The following is a 16,799-nucleotide window of genomic DNA, read 5'->3' as shown; positions in this document are numbered from 1 at the left end:
TCAACCCAGAGTTATTAATTTTGTGAATCAATTTGATCCTGGTTGTGTATGTGGATTGAAGCCCCTGGAACACTAGCACCATCCTAAACGTGCTCTCCAGTAGTTACTATCCATTGTCTTTTTGTAGTAGGATGTTAAGTGAAGGTGAGGCTTTTCCTATTGTCTGGGAGTGTGTGTTCAGGCCCCAAAGCTGAGGACAAAGTATAAGAACCCTTGATGTGGGTGATTAAGATCTTCATCTGTGAAGAATGGAGTGTTTGTCAGCTTGCCAGAAATATAGAAATATATCTCTCTACCCAGCTGGGTGCTCATGAAGCTGCAGAAACTCAAGCCTTCTTTCCAAACACGGTGGCAAAGTCCTTAGAAGTGTGTGATCCCTGCGGCTTGGGGGTGAGTGGTTCATTGAGACAATGGTGATTGATTCTTCTCTGGGAGAGTCAAAGTCTAAGATTGGAGAGAAAAGATTGTGGATGCCAGGGGAGTGGCCAGTCTGTAAAGAATTTGGTGGGCAAAAGAAGTGTAATATTTCCCAAAGCCAGAGGCAATAGCCTGGAAGGTAGCCAGGTATGAGTCATAAGGAAGGAATATTACACCAGTGACTGCTCCTCTGTGAATACTGTTGGGGCAAGAGTCGAGTGGCAATTGTAAGGAAAATGTTAGCCAAAAATTCACTGCTTGAGTTAGGAAACAGTACAGTGTTGGGGAAGGGGGTGGGGAAGGGAATGGGGAGTTCTCAGGTCCAATAGGAAAGAAGCATAATTTGGGCATTTGCCATGACAGAAGACCCACATTCCAGATTGCAAGAGCAACAGTTCCTAAGGAACGTGTCCTCCTCTTCTTCTTCCTCCACCTCTCCTTATCACAGGGAGCCATCATCAGACATGAGAGAGGAGAAGGAGTACTGGGGGAGAAAGCTGGGGTAAACATGAAGCAATCTGCCATCCCTCATGCTAAGGTGCAGAATTTCTGGCCTGGTCTGAACCGGGGCAGGGAGGAGCTTTGAGAGATTAAAATTATGACATGATTAGATTAGAGAAACATTTCAATAACTAAAACTGAGATTGTACTAACAGCCAAAAGGCACTGGAAGGCTGGGGCCTCTGCCCCATATATGGTGCAGAAGCAGGGGAAAGGAGCTCAAAATGCAAGTCCTTGGAGCTGAGGTGGAAGAAGAAAGTTGTTTCTGCTTGCGCCCCATCAACTACAACTCATTTTATGAACCTGGTTCAGGTATCACAGCAAAGTTTTCTGTCTGAACATAAGCTACCCTTTCTTGGTCACTCTTTGCAGGTATGTGTAGATCTGGTAATAAAATGCATCATTCTGTGACTTGAATTTCACATCAGATAACACAGAGTTCACAAATTTAAATTGTTGAAGAAATCCCTTTCATGGCCTCATAGAATACACAAGTTTTCCCTCTCTCTTGTTTCTTTTCTTTTAAAATAGAAAATGTAATACATTTTGGATATTAGTTATTTGAGAACATTAGCTTAGCTCATATGTTACTGTATGCCTGGAGGACTTTTTTCTCCCCTTGATCATTTCCTTCACCATTGACATCCACTCTCTATCCACAACCAGCCTGGGACACAAACAAGGGGATCGGAAGGAACACCAATATCAGAAAAGGGTTGTTGTAAACAATAATTTGAAGATGGAGGAAAGAGCAACACTTGTTTAGCATAATACTGGACAACACATTGTTAATGGTGTTCCAGACAGAGATTGACGTTTATTTTTGAAATCTGATTTTCTCTTAAATAGTCCATCTAGAAGCTAGTTGACTTTGAAATTCTCAGTTCTGACATCTCCTTCTCTTCCTCCACCCTGGGAGGACGAAGGAGGGAGAGGGGAAGGGATGGACAAAGGCCAGAAGGGTCACTTATAAAGAGATCCAGAGAACCTGAACATATGGGAAAACAGATCAAAAGAGAGACTCAGGGATGGACTTGCTATAAGTCACTAGAACAGAGCTTCCAGGTCTGGAAACTGAGCTAGGAAAAATATGGAAAGAAACTGGAGGGCTCAAAAATCTGTGGATCTTTTTGGCTTCTATATGGGCCAAAAGGTCTACCTGCTGTCCTTCTTGACCCATCTCTAATTCAGTGTCCACATTGGGATTGCAGTACAGCATCTCCTCTTATCCAGGACCCCCAGTGAGTGCCTGAAATCATGGCTAGTACCAAACCCTGTATGTGCTATGTTGTTTCCTATACATGCATACCTATGATAAAGTTCAATTTATCAGTTAGGCACAGTAAGAGATGGATAACAGTAACTAATAAATAGACAAATTATAACAACATGCTGTAATAGAAGTTATGTGAATGTGTCCTCTCTCTCAAAATATATTATTGTACTGTATTCACCCTTCTTCTTGCGATGAAGTGAGATGCTAAAATGCCTACCAAACGAGATGAAGTGAGGTGAATGACATAGACGTTGTGACATAGCATTAGGCTACTATAGACCTTCTTGATGATTTGGTCATCTGCTTCCAGACCTGGGGGTCTGCAGATAGCTGAAACCTCAAAAGTGAAATCCAGGATAAGGGGGAACTACTATATCTTTCCAAAATATCATTTGAATCAGGTCATTTGTTCTACTCCTTCTCGCCCCTAGGACAAAATCCAATTCTAGAGGAGGCATGCAAACTCTGCTCACTGCTCCCCCTTTCATGATGATATCTTCCCTTCCTTAGTCCTCAAGAGCCAATCATTCTGCATATCTTCGTTCCAATTCCCTCAGTGAGCTACATTCCCTCTGGCCTCCACGTCTTCGCATATGATATATTTTTCTGATTAGAATTATTTCCTATCCCATATTTACTTGGATATCTCCTGTGAGTTCTGGATATCTCTGCTTAGAAGTACCTCCCTCTGGGAAAGCCACCCTGCCCCCTCCCCCTACCCATCGAGGTTAAAGTTCCTTTCTATATTCTATGGATATCAGCTCTTTTTCTCTCAGAATTTGGTGCATTATGCTAAAGTGGCTTGTACACATGCCTGTGTGTTCAGGCTGTGCTCGGGCTCTGTAAGAGCTGGGATTTTTGTCACTGGCGGATCCTTAGCACCTCGCAAATGCCTGGCACCTATTAGACAGTCCCTAGGGTGTCAGTGACGGGGTAGAATATCAAAGTTTACTAGGAGACACTTTCAACTGTCGAAACTAAAATTTCCTGTCTTCTGAAACAGAACCAGTGTTGGTTTTCCAACCCTTCTTTTCTAATTCTAGAGTTTGATTTCAATATTCTTTTGATCAGTTACAAGGACCTTCAACCATGTTCCAGCAGTTGTTCATATTTCTCTTCTTCAGAACTTCGACATTTTATTATAACAATGTAATTATGAATGTATTCCCCCATGAGACTCTCAGTCTGTAAGAAGCAACATATTTTCTTCATTTTAGTACTGGGTGACCCACATTATAAGCCTTCACTAAATGCTTGTTAATGTTTAATGGAATCTCTCACATCAAATAATCATTTCAGAGAAGTGACCCCTCTAGTGGCTAACCTACCTCAGTACATTTTTTTTTTTTTAATGAACTTTTACGTTATGAGCCAACTAAGCACAATATATAAAATGAGAATTAAATTTTGGTCTATCAATCTTATCATATGATATTAGAACTAAGTTGTCTTTTGTACATCTTTTTATTGATGAGAAGGGAAAGATGTGGAAAGAATTTATTACCATTTTAAAAATATGAATTCACTGCATTCTTATATTTACTGATAATATTTACTGATTAATATTCTCTTAATATATGCTTAATGAGCAATAATAATTTTTTAACAGTTAAAAAAGGTTTGTAGGGGCGCCTGGGTGGCACAGCGGTTAAGCGTCTGCCTTCGGCTCAGGGCGTGATCCCGGCGTTATGGGATCGAGCCCCACCTCAGGCTCCTCCGCTAGGAGCCTGCTTCTGCCTCTCCCACTCCCCCTGCTTGTGTTCCCTCTCTCGCTGGCTGTCTCTATCTCTGTCGAATAAATAAATAAATAAATCTTTAAAAAAAAGTGTTCGTAAGTATTTGTGGTTATGTAAGTACACATTTTAAAGGAAAAAAATATTTACCATCAAAAATTTTTAAAAATTGTTTTTCCTACGTTACCATGGATCTGGTAACAGGGACTGTAATAGCTCAATGATGTACACATCCTACTTGGAATCTATTAGATTTGGGATGCATTCATAGGATTTGGCCTATTAACTTTTGACTCAATGCCATGAGATTTCAAAAAAACGTATTTTTAATCTTCTTCTATTTGTGTGAGTGAAACCCACTGATTGTCATTTGATCAAAAACCACTCTTAGCAATTTTTGCTTTGGCTACATCAGGATCAAGGAGGGAATAAAACACCAATTTGCATACTTGTTACATGTACTTTTAAGAAATACTTTTCTAGTAGTTTCATGATATAATAACAATCACCTTTTAATTTATGTTTCTAATACAACTATATCCATAAATTAATATGGCTAATTTAGGTTTTAATAAACATATACACCAAAGTAGTTTATTATACTCAAAAGAGCTTTTGGGATATCAATCACCTATACCAGTAGGGCTAACATTACTCAAAGCATACTTTTTTTTTTATTTTAAAGATTTTATTTATTTATGTGACAGAGAGACAGCCATTGAGAGAGGGAACACAGCAGGGAAGAGGGAGAGGAAGAAGCAGGCTCCCAGCCGAGGAGCCCGATGTGGGGCTCGATTCCTGAACGCCAGGATCACGCCCTGAGCTGAAGGCAGACGCTTAACCACTGCGCTACCCAGGCGCCCCTCAAAGCATACTTTTTAAAGCATCATATTTGTGTATTAGATTACATGCGTATGCATTCATTTACTTAGCAAACATTTAATGAACATCTGCCAAGTGCCTCGCTTTGTAACACAACCTCTACCTCAAAAATTTGGGGATTCGAATGGGTGGTAAAAATGTATAAACAGATGATTATGACACAATGTGGTAAATGAAGAGATGGAGATGTTCACAAACTCTTTTGGGATCACAGAGGAGAGTCACCTCACTCAACATAAGGGTTTGGGAAAGTTTCTAGAGGGAGAGTATATCTGAGCTGTGACTTAATATGTAAATGGACGTGAGCCAGCAAGGAAAAAGGGGAATGAAAACTTGTAAGTAAAAGTATGAAGGTGAGAGAGAACGTGATGTGTGGGAGAAACTGCAGCAGTTTGATATTGCTGGAACCTGAAGCCAAAGCAGCAGTGCTGAGAGATGAAGAAAAACAGGCAGACAATCTGATGGTGAAGTTCATGCCACCATTTTGCAGCGATGGAAAAGAGTTGACTGATTTTAAGAAGGGAAATGACATAGTTAAATTTGGAAAGGAGTGTGAATTTGAGAAAGACAAGACCAGAAACAGTAAGATCAATTAAGAAGCAGCTGAATTAGCTCAGGCAAAGATCAGGAAGGTCTTAAATAGAACAATAATAGTAGGACTAGAATGGAGAGGATGAATTAGAGAAACATTTAAAAGACCAAACTGGAAGTATCTGAGCTATGAGGGATAGAGGAGGAACTGAGGATGATTTCTTAGACTCTGGCTTGGTCATAAACAAGATATAATAATTTATTTTACAAGTGATAGAAAACCCATTTCAAGCTGGCTTTAGAAAAACGAGACTAAATATTTTAGAAGGAGTGCTTGCTTCAGGCACAAAGCTTCAGATGATATATCATTGAGGCTTGGACTCTTTGTCCTTCCTTCTGGCCCATTTTGAGCCACACCCCTCAAGGGCATTGGCCAACCCACAGCTTCTCCAGGAGCCCCTGGGCTTCTCTGAGATACAGTAATAAAGTTTTGCCCCTGGTCCAGCATGGAACCTCCATGAATCTGCTCCAGCCCCACAGCCAATTTAGGTGCTATACAAGCTGTTAAATATTTTGAATGGCCCCTTTTGATATAGGGCTCATGGCATGTATTAATTTTATACTAGACACATGTAATAAAGAATGCTTTGTTACATAAGATGATACTGCTGATTAATCAGATTCGGTGAACTAGAATTGGCAAATACTCTGGATGCCCTAGTGAAAAACATGTGTGCCAGCCCATAAAGCTTAAGGAGATTCAGGGGCCTGGCACACTGGTGAAGTTTTAGGGATGCAGTGATCTGAATCAGGCCATGATGTTCTTTCCACGGCACTGGATATATTGTCATAGTTTCAATTCGCCTAGAAGCAAGCCCCGAAACAAGGGTTAAAGTGCAACAAATTTATTTGGAAGGTCTCAAGAAACACCAATAAGGCAACAGAGATGTTAGGCCTAATAAGGATATTTTACAAGCAAATTACCATTGTGGAAGTGGCTTACTTCCATGAAACTCTAGCAGGGAATAAGGCTTGAACTCAAGCCTCAGTGTTGGTCCACTCGAGAGGCAAAGCAACTGGATTGTTTATACGCCAGCTTCCACTAGTCATTGCTTAAGAATTGCTCCTAAGGGGGGGTTAATTCCCCAGTACCTCTGGCTTTCAAGCAGATCTGACCACCAAGAAAACACTCAGTCAAAAAGGTGCAGATGTTGGCAGTTAGAAGTTCGTCCTGGGAAGGCTGGGAGAAGGATGAGGCACCACTGAGACCTACTTGTGCCCCCGACAAGTTCACTCTGTCCTGTCACTGCTTCTTCAAGGTGGTGCCTGATCACAATTTCTGATAAAAAGAATTATAGCAGAAGTATTTGTAGAACCAGATACAGTCCTTGTTGCGTCTGTTGGGGTCAGCGATTCAATTGATATTCATCAACTATTTCCTTTACCTCCCATTCTGGATGCCTCTCACCCACAGCTATCACATCTTGTGGTCCAGTTTGCTTTCCCAGTGGAAAGACCTATGAGTCAGACCTCATCCTGGAGGGTTGGAGCCCCTGGTTACTAGGTCCTTGTCAAATAATAGTTGCTGCAATTGCCTGTTCACTGTTATTATAGGCCATCGAAGCAGCAAAAGGCACCAGAGTGTATCTTCTGAGTTCCAGACACAACCCCTCCTGCTCCATTACGGAGTAGCAATTACTCCACTTCGTGTAGGAAACTCTTTTTCTTAACTCTTAGTATGTGGGCATGAAGAGCCCCAAAAGATCAGGAGGTGGTTACACTTTTGTAGAACTCTTAATGTTCAGCCTGGTAGACTATTTCCCTTAGCCAAACACTCAGGAACCAATATCACTAATCCAACAGAGCCCCTCTTATTCCATCCTTGGTTCTAAAACCATATATTCTAGCTATTGGAGACAAAGCTCCATATAATGGCCATAGATTTAAAGTATACATGGCATCTTGAAGGTCAGAGACTCACTCCTACAAGATATCTACTTCAAACTGGCACCTTAGCTACATCTTTATGAGTCTTTTCCAATATTTCATCAGACCAAAAGCTTCCAGATTGTTCTATATATGGCAAAATCAGTGAATTCCAATATCATTTGTTCATTGTCTCACCTCATTTACCTCAGAATGGATCCCTTGGATGAAGGTGATGTTTTGTGGAATGTTAGTAAACCAGACACTGTCAGCCCCAACTAGAACTACACAAAAATCAGCAAGGAACTGTAGAATATCTACAGGACACTATCAATCACCTAAACTAATAACTGCAATACATGTACTTCTCAGGTTTGAACATTCACCTAGATAGACAATTTCAGGAGGCCAGTGTCATGTTAACACCAAATCTAGAAAGGACATTCCAAATAAAGAAAACTGCAGGCCACAGACACAAATATTTTTTCATAAATTCAAGAGATTCTCAACAAACTAAGAATAGAAGAGAACTTCCTCAATCTGACAAAAACTCATAGCTCACACCATATATAATGGTGAAAGGTCTGAATACATGTTCTCTGAGATTTGGATTAAGGCAAGAATGTACCTTCTCCTCACTTCTATTCCACATTTTACTGGATTTCTTTGTCACTGTAATAAGACAAGAAGAAGAAATAAAAAGCATAGAGGTTGGAAAGAATAAAACTGACTTTATTTATAGAGGAATATTATTCTCCTAGGGTTGCCACACCAAAGTACCACAAACCAGGTGCCAAAGACAGCAAAAAAATGTTCTGGAGGCAAGAAGTCCAAAATCAAGGTTCACGGTCCTTCTGAAACTTCTAGAATGAGGATTCTTTCTTGTCTGTTCCTACCTTCCAGTGGTGTTGGTCAGTCCTTGACATTCATTTCCTTTCAACTCCAGTATCTGCTTCCATCTTTACATGGTGTTCTCTCGGTGTGTCTACGTCTTTACATGGCCATTTTCTTATAGCAAATCAATTAGATTGGATTAAGTCTTCCCCTAAAGATCTCATCTTAACTTAATTAAGTCTGCAAAGACCCCATTTCCATATAAGGTCACATTGACAGTACTAGTGGTTTGGACTGTAATATATCTTTTGGGGGACACATTCTACCCATAATAAGATGATACGATGTGTACACAGAAAATCATAAGAAATTTACAAAAGACCTATTAGGATTAGTAAGTGAATTTACCTAGGTCAATAAGATCAATAATTGAAAATATTACTTTTATTTACTAGGGAATCACTTGGAAAAAGAAATAAAAAGATACAATTCAATTTATAATAATATTCAAAAAATAGGAAATATTTAGGGGAAATTTTCACAAAATAAGTACCAAATCTATAGACTAAAAACTACCAAACATTGCTGACAGTAACTAAAGATGAATGAATAGGAGATAACTTGCTCATGGATTGAAAGACTATTATTAACATGTCAGTTCTACCCAAATTTCGGTATAGTTTTAAAGCAATCCTAACGCAAATTCCAGCAGGATTTTGCATAGAATTTGACCGATTGATTCAGATTACCTAAAATAGTCAAAATAATTTAAAAAAGAAAGACCAAACCTAGAGGACTTACACTACTAGATTTCCAGGTTTGCTATAAAGCTACAACACTTAAGAATAGTGTGGTATTGGCAGAAGAATAAAAATATAGATTCAGGGAACTAAATGAGGAATTTAGAACTAGACCCAGACATGCATGTCGAATCGATCGTCAACAAATATGCCAAGGCAGTCCAATGGGGAGAGTAAAATCTTGTCAACAAATGGTTTTGGAACAACTAGATATTCATACTGGGGGAAATTTTTGATTTTTTTTTTACCTTTGTCTGTGCCCAAATGTTAACTTGATGTGAATCATAGACCTTAATATAAAAACTTAAACTATAAAAGTTCCAGAAGAAAACATGGGGGAAAATCTTGTAAACTTGAGAAAGAAAGATTTCTTAGATAAAACATAAAATCTCTAAAAGCCCTGTAATAAAAACCCTGAAATAAAAATGATTCATCAGACTTCATCAACATTTTAAAAAATTTTCTTTTTGAAAAATATTGTTTAGCAACTAAAAAGGCTAACCACAGAATGGAAGGAAATGTTCTCAATATCTCTGACAAAAGATGTATATCTAAAATATATAAGGAACTCACAATTTAATGGACAAACAGCCCAAGGGGATAGGGGAGCACAAATTTGTTGTATTAGTTTTCTAGGGCTTTCATATCCCTAGCAAAGAGCTAAAAATACCACAGACTAGTTAAACAACAGAGACTTATTTTGTCTGTTGTGGAGATTAGAAGTCCCATATTAAGATATGGGCAGGTTTGGTTTCTTTTGAGGGCTCTCTCTTTGGCTTGCAAATGGCCATCTTCTCAGTATGTCTTCATAGGGTTTTCTCCATGTTCATCTGTCTGGAGTCTCTCAGTGCATCCAAATTTCCTCTTCTTATAAGGACAACAGTCAGATTGGACCGGGGCCTACTCTAAAGACCTCATTTGAACTTAATCACCCCTTAAAGATCTTATCTCCAAATAGAGTTATATTATAAGGTACTGGCAGTTAGAACTTCAACATATGAATTTTGGGGGGTGGGACACAATTCAGCCCATAACACTTGTGCAGACACTTCATAAAAAAAGAGTTATAAACGGCCAATGAGAACATGAAAACTGATCAACATCATCAATTATTAGAGAAATACAAATAAAGGCTATAGTAAGCTATCACTACATAATCACTAAAAGCCTAAAATTAAAAATACTGACAATGCCAATTATGGAGCAATTGGAACTCTAACACACTGATGATGTTTCTATAAAATGGTACAAGCACTTTGAAAAACTGGCAATTTCTTAAACAAATATAGATTTACCATGCAATCTAGCAATTCCACTCAAAGGTATTTCTCCAATAAAAATGCACATATATACCTTCACAGAGAGTTTTACAAGAATGTTCCATAGTAGCTTTATTCATTATAGCAAAAAAAAAAAAAAAAAACCTAGAAATTTTCACAATGTCTATCAGTAGGTGAATAAATAAGAAGTAAATAAATAAGTATAATGACGCAATAGAATACCGTAAGCAATAAAAAGTAATAAACTGCTACTTAAAACAATGTAGATGAATTTTAGAAAATCATCATGCAAAGTTCATGAAGCCATAAACAAATGAGTACATTGTGTATGATTCCATTTATACAGAATTTTAAAGAATGCGAACTAATCCATAGGGACAAAAAGCAGGTCAGTGGTTGCCCGGGAACTGGGGTAAAAGGTAATGGAAACATTTCATATCATCAATGTATACATCTGACAAGACTCACCAAATTGTATGCTTAAAATGCATGCACTAATTGTATATAAATTATACATAGATGAATTTTTTAAAATTAAAAAGCAATCTACAATGAACTCTTCGGCACACTCTATTCTAGCTTCTGTCATTATTTTATCATCAAAACTGCTTTTGTCAATGTCACTGAATTTCCATGTTTAAAAATTCACTAACTTCCACGTTTCCGAGTACATTATATTCATTTTCTATTTTTACTATGTTCTACCCATCAGTTACATTCCTTACCTCTGGCCACTGAATGAATTCTTTTCTCTCAGCTTTCATGACATCTCCTGTTTTTATTACATTTCAAAGAATTGGCTCTTCTTAGTCATTTTTTCTCAATTATTCTTCTTTACCCAAAGTCTACATATCAGAGATTTTCAGGGCTTCATCTTGGGTCCTTTCCTTTTCTCAATGCACTCTCAGTTGTCTCCCAGAACCTAGCATAGTGCCTGATACTCACAGGTAATATTTGTTGAAAGAAAGGGTAAATAAAATACTGAGAATACAAACTCGGAGAGAAAGTATCTGTATTAATACAGTACTATGATTCATGATCTGGAAAGGAGTGTCTTCTTTAAGATGTTAACAATGACACTTTAATCAAGTAAATGCTACAGGATAAATTTATTTGTTTCCTCATTCTAAAAATGATTTTGGTCGGTACATTCAAATAAAATATATCCATTACATATTCCAATTTCTTTTTATGGTTTTTGTATGTTATAGATGACCAGAAACATCAAATAAGTGGCAGAGCTATGACTTGAGCTAGACCAAGCTGTCTCTAGAGCCTATGTACTGAATAACGATTTAAATATTCTTAGAGAAAAACGGAAGTTGTGGTCTATTATCCTTAAAAACTCACAACTAACGATGCATCCCTTGAGAAGACAAATAGGAAGCTCATGACCTTGAATGGTTTTTAAAATTTGATGTCTAATTCTCTACAACAATTGTAATAAAGGTGGCTGGTAGTATTTTAAATTTATGCATATGTGATGGTTGCTCTCCTTTAAAATATGTCTAATAGTTACCATAGTAACAGAGTCAGAGTCTCCTCTATGTGCCTCCTGGTGTTATCAATGTGAATAACAACACAAGATTCGATTCATAGAAAGGCAAAGAACAAGTCCATAGAAGAACATCATGAGGTAAGTTTTAATTGTATTGTTTTTAATTTACATTTAAATATAGTAAATATTAATATTCATCATTTTATCATTATATAATTATAAAGGAAATATTTCCCTTTGTATCGAGAAAATATTCATATTAATGCAAACGTAATTTGCATATGTATAGAAGAATAGACAGAGCCATCAATCAATATCCTTTTACAGGGTCCTGGCGGGCAAACAACAGTCTTGCTACTGCAGCCCCACCAGCTCAGGCCGAAACAGAAATTGGCCACTGTCATTTGACAGCTCAAATTTATACAAAAGATGATGACCAAAGACAATATTACAATTCTAGGTTGTTAAGCACTTGAAGAATAATCTGGAAAATAGATTTTTCTAAACAAATGGAAATTTTAATTATAAGAACTTTGTCTTCCTCCCTTGAGTGCCTCCTTTTTTTCTTTTCCTTCCTCCTAAGTTTTTGCTTGTTTCTTTGTTTTAAAGATCTTAAAATCCTTTTACCCTCGTCTATACTCTGTCTCTGGCCAGGAATGTCTTTAAGGCCCAGATAGAAATGTCTTTAAGAAATAATAACTGCTCTAATGGGATATCCAGCTAAGTGAAAGTACTCTGGACTAAAGTTTTTATCCAAAGAAAAAAGGTTCTTTAAGAAGCAATTCCCTCCCTACAAGAACAAATATGAGAATATGTATTTTTTTTCTAGTAGGAATAAAAGAACCGGATATGAATCAGAAAATGCTCAAAATGGAAAGAATCTTGAAATCAGTCAGTAAACTTTCATTTTTCCAGTTATGGAAGCTGAGGACCTGAAAAGTTAACTATTGAAATCACATATCTAACAGTGGTAGAACTTAGAATTTCTGGCTGTGAGCTGTTATCATTGTACCACGATGTCCTACAATAAATTTACATTGTGGACCAACAACTGCTGTATTTTGAAATATTTCTGAGACTTTCAAAATTAAATTACTAATGAAGACTCACTTTTAGTTTCAGAAATATATGCTGACTTTCTCCTATGAAACCTTGTGCCTGATCAATTTCATGAGGGACCTGTAGATGGAGCAGAGGTTGAAAACTCTATACCATGTCAGCTGCAAATGCATTTAAGCATATGAAATGTATCAGATGAAATCTTCCAAGGGATAAAGGAGATGTCATCATAAACAGCATTTTTATATCACAATAAATAGAAGCAATTTTTATGAGCTTGAAGAATCATCAAAGTAATTATATTTTATCTGAGCTCATTAAGGCAGTTTATTATTACTGTGGTATGAATTAAGTAATTTATTTCATGAGATAAAATTTCAGAATATATCTGTTTTTAAAGTAATATATTGGTGCCAGATAGGAGGGAAAAAAATACGAAGTGGCATGTTTGGTTCAGTCCTTGGCAATTTCTTTATTTTTTAAGATATTAACTGAAAGCTGACATCTCAGATTTCATATCAAAAGTAATTGCCAAAAGCATATGAGATAAAAAAATGAATTGTCATTTTATTAATTTACTTTATATATGAATATTCATAAAATAACAATACTTCACATCCCATTTAGCTTGGTGGCTCTTAAAAGTTTCCTCTATCCAGGCAGCAGCAGTCAGTGATTATTATTTCAAAACCACATGCTTTTACAGATATATGTATTTTCAATTGTAACCTACAAACTTTAAAATTTAAAAAGAAAAAAATTTCATTTGACGTCATATTTTCAAATTATGAAGACGATACTTACATAGAAGTTATTTTCCAAATGATGACATCTTGGATATAACAGATTGGTTATTAAATAGACACAGGTTTGTGAACCATCTGTTATGTAAAATTTCTCTATCAGAAAGAATTAACTCTGTTTAAACCAGTCAGGCAATACGAATATGGGCTGTTTGCCAGGCCTTGGAAATAACCTTGTAATGTTGAAATGAATGTTATCACAGTATTTGTGAAAAGGTGGATTCTGCATTTCTTCCATTTTGGAAAATGCCTACCTGGTCTTCTTTCTAGCTCACCAAATAAAAAAAGGTAAATGAATTATTTTCACTTAGGTGTGAGCTTCAAGATTAGTACAGCTTGACTTCTGTTTTTCATAATTTAGTGCTTCCTTTTACAAGATCCCCAACTTTGACTGACAGCCAGGCAAGAAAATGAACTCCACATGGCTCCAGTCACCCTAATTATGTCAGAAGTAGCTGTTCTTCCTCTATTTTTCTTTTACAAAGATTTATCTGCATTTGGGTGTATCTGCATTTGGGTACTTCATTTTTTTGTTTATTTCACTCACCAGCTATTAAAAGATGTGTTAAACACGGAAATCTACATATATAGTGTTAGATACTGTAGTGAGAAAGCAGGGACAAGATGGTTAGCAGGATTTTTTCCCCCCAAAGAAGAATGCAAAATTCCTGCTAACCAAGAGTTTATAATAAATTGCAAGGAAGGCATATCAACGAAACTAGAGAATGTAACCTTAATGTTGGACAGTGAGGTTTAGGATTTGTCTTGGAAAGTTTTTAGAAGGATGAGAGATGTATTCCTATGTTGTAGTCAGAGATGACAAAAAAGGGAGAGAAGACAGGGAAAGTCTTTTTTATTTAGTCAAAAAAATATTTGGTGTTATTTTTGTTTTTAAGACACCATTGAATATAAAATTTCACATTGAAATAATAGCAAGCTTTTGGAGAGGAAAAAAAGGGATAGTTGCTAAGTTTCTTCTGACATTGAATATAAGATATGTCAGAAATGTTAAATAGAGGGGTGCCTGGGTGGTGCAGTCGGTTAAAGTGTCCAACTCTGATTTTAGCTCAGGTCATGATGTCAGGGTCGTGAGATCAAGCCGGCATCGGGCTCCACACTCAGCACAGAGTCTGCTTGAGTTTCTCTCTCCCTCTGCTCCTCCCCCCCTGCTCACTCTCTCTCTCTCTCTAAAACAAAATAAATAAAATCTTTTAAAAAAGGAAATGTTAAATAGAAAAAAGTTAATTTCATGATTCAGAAAATCAGTTACATAATCGATGACATGCACTGCATGTTTAAAACATGTAGGACATTGTACCAAAGGCTTTACATTTGTCTCATTTATTTCCCATGGATTTCTGAGGTAGATTCTATTATTATCTGTTTATAGAAATAGTGATCTATTAAGTGAGATTAGGTGATAACAGTGAATATTAGGTCTGGCATACATTTCCTGAAATGTAATGGCTAAGATGTTAGCTTGTATCTCCTACTTCAGCACTTAGATAATGAGTGGGAATCTATATACTGCTTCCAAATATTGGGTGAACACTATTAGAGGCAAAGTGATGGTCAAGTAGACTCCCGAGTTAGACTACTCACATTTAAAGTCCAGCTCTACCACTTTTCCACACGCACGGCCTTAGGCAAATTGCATAGCCTCTAAGCATCTTTCTTTGCTCCTCTATCAAATCTATTAAATGTACTTATCTCATATGTTCGTTGTGAGGACAAAGGAATAAATATACATGAAATTCTTAAAATAATGCCTGGCACATAGTAAGAGTTAGCTATTATTATTGGATAAGTGCAGTATGTTAAGTGTCATGCTAAAGGGGATAAAAAGAAAAGTAAAATAGAATAGAATAAGTGTTATATTGGGTTATGTATCATTGCGGACGGAAAATAAGAAAAGAAGCAAAGACAGTAAATACCAGTACATAAATTGTGGTGTCAAGAACCACAAGACGAAAGCAGGGAGGGAAGAGCAGATCCTGCCTAGAGGAATATAGGTTTTACCCTGCAGGCAAAGGACAGAGGGACAGGTTGTGGTTTGTGTGTAAAATTTTTAGAATAGAGCATAGGATGGTAATCAGATTTGTGGGTTAAATAGATCAAGCCGGTAATCCACTGGAGGACAGTTTGAGGGAGCCTAAGAGTTGAGGAGGCAGAGAGCAGTGGGAAGGCCTTTGTGTAGGGAGTAGATAATTCCATAGGACAAGGATTACATCTGAGGTGGAAATGAATGCAAATGAAGATTGGTGTGATACACAAAATAAGGGGGAACTCCTCGAGAGCAGCAATAATGTATTTTCACTTACTTTGCAGCTTCTTGGGTGGACAGCATGCATTCATGTTCCCCACATTAATGTTGCTGTTTTGTAAAGTCCATGATAATCTCCAGGTTAGTGGTATCAGAAACGCTGTCTTCTATTTACAATTTTCACCTTCACCAACAAAATAGTAAGCCATCTCACTAAGTTCGTTTCCTCTGACTGTTGTCCTTCAGAAACTGATTTGAATACACATTTCACGCTTTCTTCATCACAGGTTGTCCACACCAGCAACACATTAATGATAATTTTATGGCAAAGTTTTATTGCTAAGAATAAGGGCAACAGGTCCTTTTTCCTTCATATGGCTTCAGAAGATTCGTTTCTCATTTCTATAGCCACTGAAAAGGGCATTCAGTCTAAGACACGGTGACATTTTCATTGACTAAATGCTTAGTTCCTGTATGCTTGGAGCCCCGTCCTTCTCATGTCAGGCGAACTCAGAAGGATTTACTATTTGTTGTTGGCAATAGAATTTTAAGTCACATATTTATGACTGGGATTGTGCGGAGTTATAAAATAAACACCAAATGCTTAATATAAATGTACATTTAATAAATTTGAAATGCATTTTTTAGACACTGCACACTTAGTGTTGTGCTAGATGAGATGGGGGGCTCAGGAACATAAAGGTTTACAGGTGTCACCTCTGGAATCAGCTACCTGCGTTGACACCCTGGCTTCGATACTAATGAATGGTGGGGCCTCGGGCAAGATACAAAACCTTTCTTGGGTTCAGTTTCTCATCTTTAAAACGGGTTCTATTAATATTTACTCACAGAATTGCTGTAGTTAGTTACTTTATCAGTTGTTTAGTGAACAGTAGAGGATCCCACGGTAGAGAACTTCATTGTGAACATTTCAATAAAAGGAGTTAATAATGTGACATCAGCTTCACACGATGTAAAACAAAAGCAGGCAGGCTA

The sequence above is a fragment of the Ursus americanus genome, chromosome 13 (genome assembly GCF_024610735.1).
Source record: "Ursus americanus isolate L20-20 chromosome 13, mUrsAme1.1.p, whole genome shotgun sequence".
Taxonomy (NCBI): domain Eukaryota; kingdom Metazoa; phylum Chordata; class Mammalia; order Carnivora; family Ursidae; genus Ursus; species Ursus americanus.
This window is presented reverse-complemented; position numbering follows the sequence as displayed.